The 17,906-nt window shown below is 51.4% G+C and overlaps 1 protein-coding gene across 1 annotated transcript in view; it reads right to left on the reverse strand.

The window, feature by feature from the left end:
* The window catches only part of SBK1 (SH3 domain binding kinase 1), a 50,786-nt gene extending 36,998 nt beyond the window's left edge, over positions 1–13,788 (reverse strand). The window contains exon 1 of the mRNA XM_053671549.1: positions 13,706–13,788. The gene's annotated coding sequence lies outside the window, so the exon portion shown is untranslated. The remainder of the gene's footprint in view (positions 1–13,705) is intronic.
* Positions 13,789–17,906: the final 4,118 nt, after the last annotated feature.

A 17,906-nucleotide genomic window follows, 5' to 3' on the forward strand; every position in this document is an offset into this window, starting at 1 on the left:
TAGTTCCACAGCTCCCAAAATTCCGTGTTCCCCACTCATCCCTCTCACCTGCCCTCTCTCCCTCCCACAAACCCTTGGCCACCGCTGATCTTTTAACTTCTCTATAGTTTTTGCTTTTCAGAATGTTACGTAGTCGGAATCACACAGCCCTTTCAGACTAGCTTCTTTCATTCGGAAACATTCATGTAAGGTTCTGCCATGTCTTTTCCTAGCTTGATAGCTCATTTCTTTTTATTAATATTATATGGATGTACCACAATTTGTTTATCCATTCACCTGTTGAAGGACATATTGGTTGCCTCCAAGTTTTAGGCAATTATGAATAAAGCTGCTATAAATACTCATGTGCAGGTTTTTGTGTGGACATGTTTTCAACTCATTTGGGTAAATACCAAGAAATGTTATTTCTAGATCATATGGCAAGCCTTGCGTTTGGCTCTATTTGATGTCTTCCAAAGCTGGCTGTGCTGTGCACAGCCCCACCGGCCTTTGAGCAGTGAGTGGAAGTTCCTGTTGCTCCACGTCCTCGTCAGCACTTACTGTTGTCAGCGTTTGGGATTTTAGCCATTCTAATAGGTGAGTAGTAGTATTGTAACAGGGAACAAAAACTTCACACTACTCTGACATACCACAAAATAGAATTAGAATGAGATGTACTAAGAAACCAGAGGAAGAGCTCACACACTGACAGTTTCTTTGTGAGCACATTGCAGGCACCGGCAGTTCCAGTTCCTGCTTGTAGGAGAAACAGCCAGGGCCACAATCGTGGGTGATACAGATCGTCCACCTGCAGGAATTTGGCTGCACTGACCAGCTCCAGGATGCTGACATTAAAGATCCATATCAGGACCAGCAAGGACACTGCCCACACGTCCAGCCTCTCCCCCTGATCTCTTTGTTCTCCTCGTCTCCCTCCTTATACAAACCCTGCCTGCACTGAGATGGGGAGATGGGCTTCGAGACGAGAGTCCCTTGTCTTCCAGGTTGCTGGCACCTGATAAAAACCAGTTTCCTTACATCAGCACCTCTTGAGTATTGATTGGCTTTTGAAGAGGCGGGCAGCCAGGCCTGCGTTCGGTTACAGTATCTCATTGTTTTAATTTGCTATTCTCTAATGATGCGTGATCCTGAGCATTTTAAAATGCGTATTTGACATTTGTATATCATCTTTGCTTGGGTGTCCAGATCTTTTGCTCATTTAAAAAAAAGATTTTATTTACTTATTTTTAGAGAAGGGAGGGAGAAGGAGAGGGAGAGAAACATTGATGGTGTGAGAGATACAGCAATCGGTTGCCTCTTGCCCACCCCCCACTGGGGACCAGGCCTGCACCGGCGCACGTGCCCTGACTGGGAATAGAAACCACCACCTGTCAGTTCACAGGCTGGCACTCAGTCCACTGAGCCACACCAGCCAGGGCCTCATTTTTTATTAGGCTGTGCCTTTGATTATTGTTGAATTTTAAGAATTTTCTGGCATACTTTGGATAACAGTGCTTTACCAGACAAACGGTTCTTTATCAGATTAGATGTCTTTTGTAAACCTTTCTCACCCATTCTATGGCTTGTCTCTCTCATTCTCTTATCTTTTGTAGAGCAGAAGTTTTACATTTTAAATTTCTCTCCCTTTTCTGAACAAAAGTTTTGTTTTCTTGGGTTAATAAAAATTTTTTTAAGGGGAGGGCTTGTTTTTCTATGTGTTTATATGACTAACTCAATCCACAATTCTCTCCCAAGTTGTATAAATAAGTATTCTATCAATTTCATTTCCTTGAAGAAATCTTTTCTAGAACCTTCTGACTTATTCCAATGTGAACTGCCTGCCCTCCATGCATATTGGTCAGAGCTTCTACTCTGGGACCACCTACCGTTCACCATCATTATCATCTGGGGGGTGCCCTTCACTTCTCTCTTGTGTTGGTTTCCGCTGTTCTCCAGGTTCCAGGTGTTGCATTTTCTTTTTCCCCCTTTTTCCTTTGTTTTTAGTGGAACACTTTCTCCAGTAGCTTTCTTAAGAGAGAGTGCATGGAAGGTAAAATTTTTGAGCCTGTGTAAATCTGAAAAGATTTTTTTCTGTCCCTGCTTTACTAATGGTTTGGCAAGATATATAACTCTGTGCCAAAAATAATTTTCCTTTATACCTTTGAAGACACCGCCCTCCCTTGCGGTGGTGTCTCCAAGTGTTGTCGAGAAGCCTGATGCCCTTGTGATTCTCGATTCCTTGTGGAGTCCGCGGCACGTTCCCCTAGTCCGTGCAGTTCGCTGGTGCCGCGGCCGTGCAGGCGCTCAGGGGGCCCTGAGCTCAGGGGCCCTTTCAATGTGAAAACTCCGGCTCGTTCTGAGAACTGTCTGAGATACATCACTGTTTCCTCTCCTCTGTTTTCTCTGTTCTCCTTTGGGAACTTCTTTGTTCAGCTGTTAGATTCATGTACTAGTATTCTAATTTTCTTTCTTTTTTACTCTCCACAGTGTGGCCGCCACGAAGGGGCCCCACTGGGCTCTCCTTTCAAGAAAGAACTTCGTCCCTCAGGAGTGCAGTTGGCGGACAGCTCTTGAGATGCGCCGTAGCCTTGCAGCAGGGACCAGGGTCTCCTTGCGCAGCCCGGTCCAATGGCTGAGCGCGGTGAGGAGCGGCCCGGCAGTTTCTCCCCAGCGCGGGGCCCCTCTAATGGGCGGCCTCCGCTCTGCGAACCCCACCCACCGGGTTGGCCAGGACTGTGTGAATGCTCATCAAAGCCAGGCGCTCCCTGCCACAGCCCTTTCCCTCCTGCGTGCGTCTGGCTCCCAGGGGTCAGCTGCGCGGAAGGCTCTCGCAGCCCAGCCCGTTCCCCTCCTCTACGTCACCGGCGTCAGCCTCGGCCGCAGCGCTCCCAGCTCCGACTCCGCATCCTTTTACTTGAGGAGCCAAACCGACTCACGTATTTATCTTTTTGCTCTGCTTTATGGGGAATTTCCTGAACTTGATCTTCTAACCCAGGGGCGGCAAATTCTTTTCTATAAAGGGCCCCACGCTAAATATTTCGGGCTTGGTCGTACCTGCGGTCTCCCGCACGACCATGCAACTCTGCCAGCGCGACAGCAGCCGCAGACTGCACCTGACACACCGCGCAGGCGCAGCCGGGTCCGGCGGGGACCTTGGAAAAGCAGGCGAGGCTAGATTCGGCCTGCAGGCTGCAGGTCGCTGACTCTGACCTAAGTTTGCATTTCTGCTATGCTATTCTCTATGTTTAAGAACTCTTTTGTTTTGTTTCATTCATTCTGGGAGGTTCCCCCCCCCCCAAAATAGCTTCTATTCTTGATTTTTTATTTATCTATTTTCTAGCGTCTAATTAAAAAAAGATTTTATGTATTTGTTTTTAGAGAGAGGGGAAGAAAGGGAGAAGGAAAGGGACAAGGAGAGAAACATAGAAACATCGATCAGCTGCCTCTCCTATGCACCGTGACTGGGGACCGAACCCGCAGACACAGGCATGTGCCCTGACCAGGAATTGAAACCGCGACCTTTTGCTCTGTGGGAGGACACCCAAGCAACTGACAGCCATACCGGTCAGGCCAACAGTGACTCATTTTCGTTTCGTATGTGTGATATGTTTTCCTGAGTCCGAACACAGTAACGATAGTTTTGTTCCTAAGTTTTCTGCCCCTCCATGTTGTTTCCTCCAAATTCTGTTTTTGTTCTACCTCTTACATCAGAGTTTTTTCTCACGTGTTCATGATCCCTGGTTATCTTCTCATATTTAAGAGATTTAAAGAGCTCATTAATTTTTAAAAAATGTATTGATTTTAGAGAGACAGAGAAGGGAAGGAGAGAGAAACATTGACTGTTGTTCCACTTATTCATGCATTCATTGGAGGGTCTTGTACGTGCCCTGACCCCACAACCGTGGTGTGGCAGGACCACGCGCTAACTGACTGAGCAACCTGGCCAGGGCCTGAAGAGCCCCCTGAATGGACGCGTGCTTGCCTGTGTGGCGAGGGAGACGTTGACTGGGGCAGGACACAGCTTTCTGGGGAGATGCAAATACTCTCTATCTTGAGTGAGGTGTGGGTTGCACAGGTGTATACAGTTCTCAGAACTCATTATACTGACCACTTAAGGCCTTTGCATTTCACCATAATTCTGCTTTGATTAAAGAATATAACAAACAATTCATAAAAGTAAGCTGCTGTCCTGGCTGGTGTGGCTCAGTGGACTGAGTACCGCCTGGGAACTAAAAGGTCTCCAGTTCGATTCCCAGTCAGGGCACATGCCTGGGTTGCGGGCCAGGTCCCCAGTCAGGGGTGTGTGAGAGGCAACTGATTGATGTTTCTCTTGCACATTGAAGTTTCTCTCCCTCTCTTTCCCTCTCTTAAACACACGCACACACACACACACACACACACACACACACACACACACACACACACAAAAGAAAGCAAGCTGCTGAGTAGCCCTATGCTGGGGGTGGGAGGGCAGTTGACTCAGGAGCTCCATACAGAGAACTGGGACTGGGCTGCTTCACTGGGAAATCCCTGATGCCAGCATTGAGGTGGTCCCAGTGAGCTGGCTCTGAAAGAGAGCTAATGTAAACAGAAAAAAAAATGGAGGAAACACAAACCATGCAGGGAGAAGAAAACTAAAACAAACAAATGGGAAACGAAACAACAGTAACAAAATATCCATCATAAACATGTCAGAGATCGAAGGGAATAAACTCTGGAGCGTCCAGTCTGGAGAGCTCAGTCCGGCCTTCACTGTCCTGGGAGCCAGAGGGGAAGGAGGCCCCAGGTGATGCAGATCTGAGGCAGGGCCCCCCACGTTCCAGACGGAACATTCAGAGAAGTCTTCTGGTGGATCATTCGACTCCCCACTCACTGCCACTGCCCTGCTATGTCCTTGCTTCAGACGCCCTGTGTTCTGTTCTTTCTGGAGCATAAAGCTTTCGTCTTTGCTGGGGTTGGGGGGTGGGGGAGAGGCAGCTGCCCAGCTGTGCTGAGTGGAATAGGAAATCTGAGGATTAAAGCCCTTCTTATACCAGACCTCCTGTTTTTGGCTGCAGCTTACTCCCATTTCCTGGGGTACTTAGTTCATTAACACAGGAGGTGCCTTTTGGGGATTCTATGGAATGAACTCTCATTCCCTTGGCTTTTCTCCCTCCCAGTTTCAGGTTCACTTCAGGTGCACTGTCATCAGACTGCTAAATCACTTAACCACACGCCCATCTGCCTCCCAGAATTACATTAAAAAAATATATTGTATTTATTTTTAGAGAGGGGAAGGGAGGGAGAAAGAGGGGGAGAGAAACATCAGTCAGTTGCTTCTTACACCCCCCCATACTGGGGACCAGCCCGCAACCCAGGCATGTGCCCTGACCGGGAGGAACTGGCGACCTTTCTGTCCGCAGGCTGTGTTCAGTCCACTGAGCCACGCCAGCCTGGCCTGAACCCTCTCTAAAGTGTTTTTACCTGTTCATACAGGGTGGGCAAAAGTAGGTTTACCGTTGCTCATATGGAAAATAATTTAATAGTTAAGAGATTACAATACAAGAATAAACTCCATGTTTTGTGTACTTACAACTTTAAACCTACTTTTTAAAAATACATTTGATTGGTTATGCTATTATAGTTGTCCCATTTCTTTCTCCCCTTTATTCCCTACACCCTCTAACCCCCTCCCACCAGCATTCTCCCACCTTAGTTCATGTCCACGGGTCGTACATATGAGTTCTTTGGCTTCTCCATTTCCTATACTATTCTTAACCTCCCCCTGTCCATTTTGTTCCTACCATTTATACTTCGTATTTCCTGTACCTTTTCCCCCATTCTCCCCCCTCCACTTCCCCACTGATAACCCTCCATGTGATCTCCATTTCTGTGATTCTGTTCCTGTTCTATTGTTAGCTGAGTTTGTTTTTGTTCTTATTTTTGCTTTTTTAGGCTATTGTTGATAGTTGTGAGTTTGTTGTCATTTTACTGTTCATATTTCTTATCTTCTTTTTCTGAGATAAGTCCCTTTAACATTTCATATAGTAAGAGCTTGGTGATGATGAACTCCTTGAATTTGATCTTATCTGAGAAACACTTTATCTGTCCTTCCATTCTAAATGAAAGTTTTGCTGGATAGAGCAATCTTGGATGTAGGTCCTTGCCTTTCATGACTTGGAATACTTCTTTCCAGCCTCTTCTTGCCTGTAAGGTTTCTTTTGAGAAATCAGCTGTTAGTCTTATGGGCACTCCTTTGTGGGTAATTGTCTCCTTTCCTCTTGCTGCTTTTAAGAGTCTCTCCTTATCTTTAATCTTGGCTAATGTAATTATGATGTACCTTGGTGTGTGCTTCTTTGGTTCAGACTTCTTTGGGACTCTCTGAGCTTCCTGGACTTCCTGGAAGTCTATTTCCTTTGCCAGATTGGGGAAGTTCTCCTTCATTATTTGTTCAAATAAGTTTTCCACTTGTTGCTCTTCCTCTTCCCCTTCTGGTACCCTTATCTATAATTCAGATGTTGGAACGTTTAAAGATGTCCTGGAGGTTCCTAAACCTCTCCTCATTTTTTTGAATTCTTGTTTCTTCATTCTTTTCTGTTTGGTTGTTTCTTTCTTCCTTCTGGTCCAAACCATTCATTCGAGTCCCTGTTTTTTCCTATCACTGTTGGTTCCCTGTACATTTTCTTTTATTGCCCTTTTTTATAGCCTTCACTTTTTCCTCTATTTTGTGACCACACTCAACCATTTCTGTGAGCATGCTGATTACCAGTGTTTAGCATCTGATAGGTTGGCTATCTCTTCATTGCTTAGTTGTATTTTTTCTGAAGCTTTGATCTGTTCTTTCATTTGGGCCATAGTTTTTTTTTTGTCTCAGTGGGTCTGTTATGTATCAGGGGTGGAGCCTTCGGTATTCACCAGGGTGGGGCTACTCATGTAGTTGTGGGTGGTGCTATGTGGGCGGGAGGGGTCAGAAAGGGAACAATGCCGCTTTCTCTGCTCTCTGCTGGCTTTCAGTCACTTCCCCCGCTACCCACAGCAAATTGGGCCCTTCTGGTGCTGATTCCTGGGTAGGTGGGTTTGTGTATGTTTCAGGACCCTGTGGGTCATCTCTCCAATGAAGTCTCCTGTGAGGCTGGGAGTTTCACCCACCACTGACACCCCCACAGGTTTTGTCAGTGAGAAGTTTTGAGATTTTGTATCCTTGCCCTGGAACCCTGGGTTGTACAATCTGTCTCATCCCCCAGTTGCTCCTTGCAGTTTATCTGCACGCAGATGTGGGACCGCCCACTCCTCCGGCTGCTGCCTCTCTGTGAGTTCTCTCTGCCCGGATGCCTGGCTCCACCCCTCCTACTGGTCTGGGTGAATGTTTCTTCTTTAACTCCTTGGTTGTTGGACTTCCATACAGTTCAATTTCCTGGCAGTTCTGTTTATTTTTTGTTTTTAAATTTGTTGTTGTCCTTTTGGTTGTGTGAGGAGGCAAAGTGTATCTACCTACGCCTCCATGTTGGCTGGAAGTCTTGTAAACCCACTTTTGCCCCCACCCCTCTGCACATACCTATGATAACATTTAATTTACATATTAGGCACAGTAAGAGATTAACAACAATAACTAGGAATAAATAGAACAATGGTAACAATATACTGTAATGAAAGTATTATGAATGACATCTCTCTCTCTCCAGTAATTTTTATATTTTTCAGTCCAAAAGTGTTCCGAATTTGTATGACTACCCCTCACTTGCAGGAAAGGGTCCAGTTTCACTCATGCCGGGAGTCCTTGCTGAAGTCTCCCTGGAGGCTCAGTGCTCTGTGGTGAACGAGCCATCACCTGGAGCACGTGTTTGGTTCCTGTCTTCCACCCATGGATTTAATCCTTTTTCAACTCAACTAAGCACTTGTCACGCACTGTGGCCGTCACTTGGGCAGGCCGAGGTGCGACAGCAAGGCTAGCATGAATTTCTCTTTCTTCACAATTTCACAAATAGATTAGTTGTTACTTTAGATCTTAGCAACCACAGCACACAATTTTTTTGCTTACTAAGTCAAGAACTTTCACCTTTTCACTTAAAGGAAGCACATGATGGCTCGTCTGGCGTATCTGAGCACTGGCATCCCTGCTCTGGTGCTTTGGGGTCACCAGTAAGTGGAATGAGGCCCCCCCCCCCAGCACAAGCACTGCGCCGGGAAACGAAGCGCAACGGTGCAGATTTCGTCGCGCGCTCAAGATGGTGCGCAATCGAAAACTTAGATGAGTTGTTTTTTTTCTCCTGGAGTTTTTCTTTTAATACTTTCAGACCTCAGTTGACCTCAGGTACATGAAACATCAGAAAGTGAAACCATGGAAAAGGGGGGGACTTCTGTACATACCTTAAAATATCCACTCACTCCCTTTTAAAGGGGATTCAGGACACAGAAAAGTTAAAAGTGTATGTTCCATCCAACGTCTTTAACTGGACATGTCTGCTTGCCCTGCTTTTGTCTATACACCCTTCAGGAAACATTCTTATCTAAGTCAGTTTTGACGTCTGTGTTGCTAATTGCATCCTGGTTTTCCTGACTGTTCAGCATCTTTGAAATCAATTTTCCACTCCCTCTCCTCCCTGGGACACTCTCCTCTGGTTTCCACGCCTGCCCACACCCCGGGTTTTCCTCTTACTTTGCTAGCCGCTCCTGCTCTACCACCTTCATTGGCTTTTCTTGGCTTCTCTTTACGCGACCTCAAAACCGTGGAGTTCCGTCCTCAGGCCTCAACCCTGGGCCTCTCCCCCCCGCCCTCTCTTTACTGTGATCGCACGGCTTTCAGTGCTGTCTCTGTGTCGTTTCTGATCATCGACCACCAGCCAGAAGACTTCCCCTTTGATTCCAGACTCTTACTATCAAGTCCTCGCTTGCCATCTTCTCTTCAACATCTCACATGCTTTCTCAGCTGCAAGCATCTGTAGCAGGATTCTTGAGTTCCTCACCCTCCCTCCCTCCCCTGAGCCTTTCATCATCCGTGCACTTATCCAGCCCAGAGACCCCAGATTTCTTCTCCACTATCCTCTTCCTTTAGAGTTTCCAGAGGTGTTCAACTCGTGGCCTGTGGGCCGCATGTGAACCAGGATGGCTATGAATGTGGCCCCGCACAAAATCATAAATGTATTTAAAACCTTTTTTAAAGGTTTTTGCTCATCGGTTTTTGTTAGTGTTTGTGTATTTAATGTGTGGCCCAAGGCAACTCTTCTTTCAGTGTGGCCCAGAGACACTGGAAGGTTGGACACCTCTGCTTTAAACCATCAGCAAATTCTGTCTCCCAAATATATCTAGAAAGCATCTACTTCCTTCAGGGACGGCCTTGGTCCAGGCCACGGCCACGTCCGCTCTGTCATCACCATGACCTCCACACTGGCTTCCTGTACCCAGTCTGGCCCAGCTGCCACAGATTCTCCCCAGAGCCCCTGGAGGGATTGTTTAAAATGTCGGATTATATTGCTTCCCCTACTTAAAAGCCTCAAAAGGCTTCCCATTCCCACCCAGAGAAAAATCCATTCTCTTCACGACGGTCCACAAAGCCCATGGGACCTGGCCCCTTCCCGTCTCTCCATCTCTCCCCATCACCCCGTGTCGTTCTGCCCACCACTCACTCTGCTGTGGCCGCACTGCCTTAATATTTCCGCACGCTCACCAGCCGCTAGCCTGCCTCGGGGCCTTTACACTCTGTGTTCTTGCTGGATGCTGCTGCCTCCATTCTGCCCAGCTCCTGCTCATTGTCTAGGTAGGGGTGGGGATGGCCCTACCTTCCCTGTTCCCCTCGTACACCGTAGGTGCCTCTCCCACAATCCCTCTGGTTATACTCTTAACCACGGGTTTTGAACATGGATGATCATATTTATTAATTTATTTGTTTACTTGTGTTTTGTTTGGCTCCCGCCTTTGATAAAAGCCCCATAGGAAAGGAATGGTAGTTTCACTGTCCATTTGCAAGTGCTAGCCCACGGAGGGTGCTCAGTGAAATTTGTGGTATGTGTGGATTAATGAACGAATGCCTGAAGGAACGCACTGGACACATTTATGTGCCAGGTTCTTGTTGGGAACCGCCCTGCCTGGTTTCAGAAGCCATAATCCCACCATGGCTAAGGCTGAGTGAGCGACCTTGGGACCCTAAGCCACTAAGGAGACAAAGCTCATCTCCCTGGCAGGGGCGCTGCCTCTGCTCCTTTTACTTCACCCTGCCTGGTCCCCAGTGCTTGATTGGTTAGCCTATGACAAGTAACATTCCCCAAGGGAGGGATGGCCTAAGACAGGCATGATCATGGGGCCCCCAGGGAAGGACTTGTGGGCTACAGAAAAGGGGGTGATGAACCCTCACCCCTTGGCTTTGACACAGCCTGAGTCCTCATTCTGTCTGCAATAAGTCTCCTAATCTCTTGGCTGCCTTACTTCCCCTGCCTGACTTAAGCCTGAAACAATGCTGGTGGTGGGTGCGGCCCTGTGAGGGAAAGGGCCAGTTCCCTAGGACTATCAGGCCTTAGAAAGAATGCGTAGAATACTGTGAAACCTACTTTGCTAATACCCTCAATTTAAATAATAAGGGACCAAGCAGGAAGTGAGTTTGTTTCCCCAAAGTTTTATGGCCCTTTAACTATCTGACCCTGACTCAGAATAAGCCCTGAGTTCTTCCAATGTTATCTATTGTTTAATCATTTCTGCCTGACAATAATTGATGAGCTTTATTCCTGTGCAAATTGAACCCAATAAAAGCCTGTCAAGGCAAGGGTCAGGGTGCTGTCCTCTCCAGAGAGTGGTCAACATGCTCAGAGGCGCTCTCCCCTAGAGAAAGTGACCACTTTTCCTCCACAGGACTTGGTAGTCCATGTGAATGTGTCTTGTCTCATCCATAACGCCGCGGACACTGCGGGCTGGTGTCCGCGTCAGGGTCTTTCATGTGGACCACGTGTTTTATTTGCACAAGAGCCCTGTGAAATTGTCACAACTGGACTACACTCCCCAGTGTTGCTTGCAGTTGGCTGTTCTGGCCAATGAACGTGGGCAGAAGTGAGGTGGGGCACTTCCAACTTTGGCTCATAAAAATTTCACATGTGACCCCTGTTCTCTTTCTTATTTATCTCCCAGTGGCTTCAGAGGATGATGACAGACACAGGGTGGGAGGAGCTTGGGTCCCCAAAAGCCTAAGGAGAGCAGAGTCTCCCCACCCCACTGCGTAAGCAGGATATAGGCTCTACTGAGTGAAGCCACTGTGATTCTCAGGCTTATTTGTTACAGCAGGTAGCCCACCTTAGTTAATACATCAGAGGACCTCTGTTGGTGGCTGGTGAGCAGTACTGTGGGCAATGCTTTCACTGGCAGCTTTTCATCAAATGCAGGTGTGTTCTCTGGGGGCAGTCCCTCACCTCGCCCCGCAACGGGAGCCCAGGGCGTGGCGCTCGTGTGGGATCACAGCACCCTGCACTGCCTGTGGCTGTTCCAGCATGCTCTCGAGTCCTCGCTGGGCTCCTCCAGGGGGTGCCTGTGTCGTGTTCCTCTCTGTGGCTTCAGCATCCAGTCCCCGGGAGGTCTCGGGGAAAGTTTGCTGAGTCCACAAATGAATGAATTGGTCACCTGCAGCCCTCATTGCCCTTCTGACCCTAAAAGTGCCTGAGAAAGCCCAGCTCTTTCCTTTACAGAGGCCCCAAGAGAAGAATGACTTCAGGAGGGTCACAGGGAAGCAGCGCGCTGTGGAATTGGCATGCCCCAGCCCTAGCCCCAACATGACAGCCAGCTCCTGGAAGGGAATCCTGGCACCTTCCAGGGCTGGAGACATGCTGAGAGGAAGCACCAGCGGGCTCCTCTAAGACCCCAAGGTGACCCACCAAAGCTCGCTGCCCACTGCCCCCCCCCCCCAGTGGGGCAGAAGCACTCCAGGGCCTGCCTTCCCCCACCCCAGCCAGCACCGCCTGGCTCCCGCAGCCTGGGTGTTCACATCACTCAGTATTTTTAGCTTCACCACCTGGCACCTGTGGTCACTGTCTTTGCCCAGCCTGGCAGTGTCCCCTCCCCAGGCTTTAAAGGGCCAGCATCCACTAGCTAGAAAGTAGACTGCAACGTAGGTCACCATACTAACAGGGCAGGAGGCAGAGGGGAATCCCCTCCAAGGGGTCCCCAAAGTCAGAGGTCGCAGGTGGGGGATTGAGGGAAGAAGGCGGGGTCTCATTCACGGCTGCCTGACCTTAAGGCCTATCTCTCATTCTTGAGTTTCCCGGATGCTGGTTCGCTCGAGCTGTTCGCCTGGGCAGGCTGTGAACCTCACACGCCCTTCCCCTCTAGGGCCCGAGGCCACAAAGTTGCCAGAGCAATGTGTATTTTTTAACAATCTACTCAGATGACTTTGATGGCCTGTCTCTCCCTGTCATGTTCATTCATTCATTCAACGAGGACTTTGAGCTCCTACAATACGAACAACAATTCTTTAGGTGTTCATTGCCGCAGAGTTTGAGAAGCACTCCCGCACCTGCGGTCTCGCTCACTGGGCCCCCTGACTTGGTCCATGGGGACTGACGACAGACCGGCAGGCCTCCTGCGGACAGAGAGCTCTGCCTTTCCGACTCCCCGAGAGTACCGCACCCCTGCCTGTCAGGGCGCCCATCACTCTGTCAGACAAAGCTGTTTGCTTGCCTATCTCTCCCAGCAGGCTGTGACCCCGTGAGGCCCGGGGCTCCAGCCCCAGTGCGAGCCCTGGCACTCTGTGGCCCAGGCGGCAGGAGCCTACACCACTGCCCTTCGGGCAAAGGGCCTGGCGGGGGCACCTGAGTTGACCCTGAGCCTGCTCTTCTCCCCACCCGGGGTAGTGCTGACTCAGGCGGTGACGGAGGCATGGGCAGGCGGGGGCGGAGCAGAGGTGACCCCTGTGTACCCTGTACATTCTCTGTCCATCCTGGGAGCCTGTGGTACAGCTTGAGTAATGCACTTGGCTGCAGCCTCGGGGTGGGGGTGGGAAGAACTGGCAATGGGGACAATGGTCCCTAGGACATGTCCCTCCCTGGGCACAGGGCACAGCCCCTCTCCCACACAGGCACACAGCATGCACACGTGCTTCCGCAGACATGTGTGCAGACTCACCGTCAAACACACTCACCCCCAATGCTCTCACACAGCTGCACCAGCCTCGCTTCCCACCCCTTCTCCCTTTCTCTCCCTCACATACACACAAACGCACACATGCGTGTGTATACACACAGGCATTTCCACTCGTTCACTCAACAAAGACTCAGCACTACCAGCTGTCAGCTCAGGGCAGGGAGGAAAGGTGACTCTCAGCTCAGGGTGGAGCTGGGTCTTCTTGAAGGACTTCCTGGAGGAGGAGGCACTGAAGCTGTGCCGGGATGGGGTTGGGGAAGGGAAGTCTGGGCAGAGGTTTCACTGGGGAGTGAATGTAGAAGAGCAGAGTGAGATGAGATGGGTGCGGTCGGTTAGATCACCCGGGCTATGAATGTCCAGCTGAGTGTCCGCTTCCTCCTGTGGGAGCTGGGAGCCATGGAGGGCTCTGAGCAGGAGGGGCGTGACCGCAGTGGGGAGGACAGAAAGGTCCTGGCTACGGGGCCAGGACGGGAGAAACAGGGGAGGGACCTGAGAGCCCAGTGTAGGGAGCAGGTGGTGGGTGGTGAGCGGTGGACCAAGAGGCTGAGAAGTAAGTCTGCCAGGCCCTGAGAGGTCCCAAGCCTGAGCCCTGTGGCCTTGCTCTGCCCACCCACTGCCCACCGTGGGCACTGACCTCTGCAGTGGGACCTCTTCCAGCAGCTCCTCCTCCTCCCTGTGGAAGCAGACGAAGCAGAAGGCTGGCACATCCTTCGATCCACAGCCCAGGGGCCAGGCTGGAGGCAGCTCCAGGACCGGACAGGGGTGACCGGTGGTTGTCTCGGCGGCACCATCCTCGGTCTGGGCAGGGGTCCCTGAGCCAGTGTGCTCCAGGGTCAGCAGCCTGTCGGCCTCGGGGTCCTGCGCCCGCCCACCTGCCACCTGTGCCTTTTCCCTCAGATTACCCGTTGCCTTGGTGGGTGGAAGATCCTATGGCTGTCTGATGGGGACTCCTATCGTGACCCGCAGGACTTGCAGCCACGGTGCTAAGCCCTGGGGAGCAGCTTCTGGAGGCCTGGACTCAGCAACAGCTCGCTGGCGGACAAGGGTCAAGCAGGGCCTCTCGCTGCCCCTGAGGGAGCACCAAACTCCTCAGCTGCTTGCTGTCAAAGCCCAGACCGAGAGGACAGGCTCTCTGGTGTCCTGTCCATCTGCTCATCTGCCTGTCCAGGCGCCGGCTTCTCCCTGTGCACCCAGCACAGCAGCAGGGGCAGTTTCCCTAAGAAAGTTTGCTCTTCCCTGCTGAAGTGGTGGCCTGCATGTCCTCCAGGAGGGGGAGGGCCAGGACCTGAAGCTGAGAGGTGAGTGAGGACCCAGTGAGGCTGGCGCAGTGCCCACACCGTCCCCAAGAAAAGTTCGGGCCCCTGGAGTCCTAGCTCCAGCTCTGGCTCCAACTGGAGACTGGAGCTTGCTCCCTCTGCTCCCTGCTCCCTCTGACTCCGTGGCTGCTCTGGCAGACTGGCTGGGCTGTGGGTATTAATAGCTCCACATTTGTGCTGAGGAGCCGTGAGGTTAACTCCTTCCCTGCCAGATCAGGGGGTAGGGGTGAGCAGGGACAGCAGGTGGACACAGGGAGTGTTGCCTCAGTTTTGTCCCCGACCGAGCCTGCCTCTGAAGGACCCTCAGATACCACCTCCTGCATCTGTATCTTGGTCCGAGTGCCCTGGGCACCTGAACCTTCCGTGCACACTCCAGGGAGCCGGGTGAGACTGGCGGCTCAGGGCAGCAGCTCTGGGATTGGCAGGGTTCTGAGCTGCAGAGAGCATCCTCGGGACGACTCCACACACACATCTACCCACCGTCAGCTCGCTGGGCTCGCCCCTCCCGCCCCGTGTTCCTTGACAATCAGCATCGCTGACTCGAGGTCCAGTTCCGTTGCGGGCTTCCTGTGGAACCTACCCAGAGGTACTGCACGCAGGCCCCGTGGGGCCCAGAGATGCACCACACACGGCCACCTATTCTACTGAGGAGTGTGGAAGAGGGTGGGTACAGGGGATCCGAGTACGGTTTGTTTGCTTGAAAAGGTTTATTGAGCACCTGCTATGTGCCAGGCACCCAGCAATGAAGAGGGCAGACACTATTCCTGCCTCAGTGGACTTGGCATTGTCATGGCGAGAGGCCAAAGGGGCGCAGCCATCTGCCTGGTGCCCTAGCGTGAATTAGGAACAGGTGCTGTCTCCCAGCAGGTGCACCGCGCCTCCCACTCCTGTAGTGTGGATTGCAGGCTGGGTGTCAGCCCCACTCACTTTCTCTGCAATTTACAACACACACACAGCTATTTGTAGTGGCCTGGAGGCATCAATAAACAAAGGGAAAATAAATTCAGAGTGTGAAAAGTGCTATGAAAAAAATGAAACAGCCCTGGCTGGTGTAGCTCAGTGGATTGAGCGTGGGCCTGTGAACCAGACAGTCGCAGTTCGATTCCCAGTCAGGGCACATGCCTGGGTTGCAGGCTGGTTCCCTGCAGGCCACTTCCCAGCAGGGGACGCACGAAAGGCAACCATACATTGATGTTTCTCTCCCTCTCTCCTTCCCTTCCCCTCTAAAGATAAACAAATAAAGTCTTAAAAAAAAAAATGAAACAGATGCGAGAGAGGCCAGTGATGGGGAGGTGGCCCTATAGGTGTTCAGGGAAGAGCTCTGGAGGAGGTGACATTGGGGACGTGGCCTGCAGGAGGAGGACAGGGCCAGTCTGGAGGGAGAAGGGTCTAGGAAGAGGAATGAGCAGGAGCAAGGGCCCAGAAGCGAGACTTAGCCTGCATGTTCAAGGAAGAGAGGAGGAGCGGAGGAGAAAGTCTTCAAGCTGGGTTAGCAGAGTTTTCCAGGGGGCTCGAGGGCAGAAAGAACAGAGTATATGCAAAGGCCCAGAGGTTGAACTCTGCAAGGCAGGGAGAGGACAGAGGTGACAGGGTCAGAGGTGTTGAAGGTATTCGTTCCAGCGTTGGCCCTCCCAGGGCTCTGAGGAGGAAGGATGGGTGGGAGGAAGATGGGAGTGGGAACCAGGGTGAGCCGCTGAGGGGCTGGGGGGGTGGGCGGAGGGTCAGCTCAGTTGTTGAGGCTGAGCGCATTGTGGAGATGGTGAGTGGGGGCCTATACTCACCCACCCTGTTCTGCCAAGCCTCTCATTGCACCTCTAGAGCTGTGACAGCTTGGAGAGGGGTCCACCCAGAGGGGCTCCTTATCCCAATGAGTCTATGCAAAGGGGGTAACTTTTTCTGACTAGCACAAAGGGGCCCCATAGGCTGGGCTGCGGAAATGACACAGGGCACCAGGTTCCAGTGTGGTCTCTGCTACAGACCTACTGTGTGCTTTGGGTCAGTCACTTTCCTTCTCTAGAACCATAGATTTAGAGACTTAGCTACAGATCAGCTGATGCAAACCTAAGTCCAGAAAGGGCGGGCTCCCCCGAGGTCGCAGGGACGCGCAGTCTGCCTCTCCTCTCAGTGCTCTGTGTTCTCTGCCCCAGGGCAGCCAGGACCTGGGGCCTAGGAGCCTTGGTACGTCTCTGAGGAAGAGGACAGGGGACAATAAGAAGAGTGGCGATTAGGGGAGGAGGGGAGGGAGGCCAGGCTGAGGCCCGCTGGGATGGGAGTCAGAGGGGTCAGTGTGTCCCAGGCCTCCAGTCACCCCTTCCCCTCCCGGAGGCCCAGGGGTTGTCATTTGTGGATGTTAATTATTCACAATGCTGGTGCTTTGCCTGGTTTTAATGCACTCTGATGGTGTTCTCTAGCTAATGGGGAAAATCGATAAGTTTTAATTCTTAGTGGCTGTGAAGCTCTGTCTGTCTCCTGTTTGGGTGACTAGGCCTGACTGCTGGGCTGGGCGTGGGGCTGGAGGCTCAAGCCTGGGGAGGGAAGATAAGAGTCACCGGGCAGCTCCAAACTCTGCCTCGAGCCTCTTGGAGGATCTAAGTCCTCAAATCTCCGCCATTCACCTGCTGCTCCCTCCCCCAAGAGACAGCAGCCCCTGCCCCCCGGCCTAAGGGCCAGCTGTGGGCCAGCAAGAGCAGTCCCACCGGATTTGGGGGGCTGGAGTCACCTGCAGCTCTTGGCTCTGGTATTTCAACCTTGCCACCCTTCCAGGCTCAGGCCTAGGTCACAGATCTGTCTTGGGTATTGGGAGAATGTGGCCCAGGCCTCATGTTCCTGGAGAGACTTGGATATGAACTGGTATTATTTCTAGGTGCAGATATACATTCAGTTATAGGTTCAGGCAATTTCTCTGACAGGATTGAGGACCGAGAACGTTCCTGGGGCATTAACAGTGCATCCCATCCCAGACCCCCTCCCCCCACCCCCCGGTGCACGTCCTTTATGATCCTGTAATTATCTTGTGAACAGAACAACTGTATCATACTGTGTGCATGTGTTAAAAGTGTTAATTAGACAGGCGTAAACATACACCGTGGTCCTCATCATTCTGTTTTCAGGATTTCTTAATGCTTCCAGAACACAATGAGCCTCCAAAAAAGGAAGAGGCCTGAGGTGTCTTGACCTTGAGAGACCCTGCCTGCTTCCCAAAGAACCCAGGTCTTTCCCGATGAACTCAGGGCCCACCCCTGGCCGGCTGGAAATGCTTGGACCACCCACAGGGGCTGTCTGCTGGGCTCCCAGCCCTCCAGAACCCAGGAACCGGAACATGGAGAACGGTGACTGCCAGGACTCACCCATCCTGTCTATCCAGGCCCCGGCCTTGGCCTCTTGACTTTCCCCACCCAGGCCTAGCAGATGCAGGCCATCCCAGGCCAGAAAGGGAGCTTCCGAGGCCTGGCTTCACGGTGGGGCAGACTGGGCTTGAATCCCCTTCTGCTGTTTGATTTCCATTCTCCCCCAACTCCC

Source organism: Artibeus jamaicensis, unplaced genomic scaffold, assembly GCF_021234435.1.
Source record: "Artibeus jamaicensis isolate MK-2021 breed Jamaican fruit bat unplaced genomic scaffold, CSHL_Jam_final contig_700, whole genome shotgun sequence".
Taxonomy (NCBI): domain Eukaryota; kingdom Metazoa; phylum Chordata; class Mammalia; order Chiroptera; family Phyllostomidae; genus Artibeus; species Artibeus jamaicensis.